The sequence below is a fragment of the Octopus bimaculoides genome, chromosome 8 (assembly GCF_001194135.2).
Source record: "Octopus bimaculoides isolate UCB-OBI-ISO-001 chromosome 8, ASM119413v2, whole genome shotgun sequence".
Taxonomy (NCBI): Eukaryota; Metazoa; Mollusca; class Cephalopoda; order Octopoda; family Octopodidae; genus Octopus; species Octopus bimaculoides.
The window spans coordinates 70,307,143-70,307,875 of record NC_068988.1 but is presented as its reverse complement, the minus strand read 5'-3'; positions in this window follow the sequence as shown (position 1 = coordinate 70,307,875).

Sequence of the window (733 nt, the reverse complement as noted above, 5' to 3'; positions counted from 1 at the left end):
GTTTGCATAAGTCATCACCGGAGAAACTTGGAAGTCACGTTCAATACAATTATAATAAATACCACAATCTGCACATTTACTAAAACCTTTTATTCAGTCACTTTTAGTCGATGTATTTAAATTGCTTGAATTTAACTCTGCGTGTGTGTGTGTATGCGTGTATTTGTGTGTGTGTGTGAGTGTGTGTGCGTGTTTGCGTTTGTGTGTGTGTGTGCTTGTGCTTGTGCGTGTGTGTGTGTGTTTGTGCGTGTTTGTGTGTTTGTGTGAGTTTGATGTATGTGAGAAAGAGAAATTGGCAGAATGCATTAAATAATGAGATATGGAATGCGTGTATCTGATGCACAGTGCTGTGGTGTATGAGATGCTGAGCGAGGAAGATAGATAGAAAGAAGGCTAGAGAACTGACAGAGAGGAAGAAATATGAAGAACGACAAACAGGTGAAACAATGAGAAGGTGTGAAATGCAGGAATAAACTGAATTGATCATGTATAGATATCATATCATATATACCATATCCATCTATCTATCTATCTATCTATCTATCTATCTATCTATCTATCTATCTATCTATCCTTAAGTTTGCTTGCTTGCCTGTCTGCTTGTCTGCCTGTCTGTCTGTCTCTTTATCTCTCTTCGTCTCTCTGTCTCTATATGTGTATGTGTGTGCGTGTGTATGTATGTTTGTGTGAGTGGATAGGCATATGCATATATATATATATATATATATATATA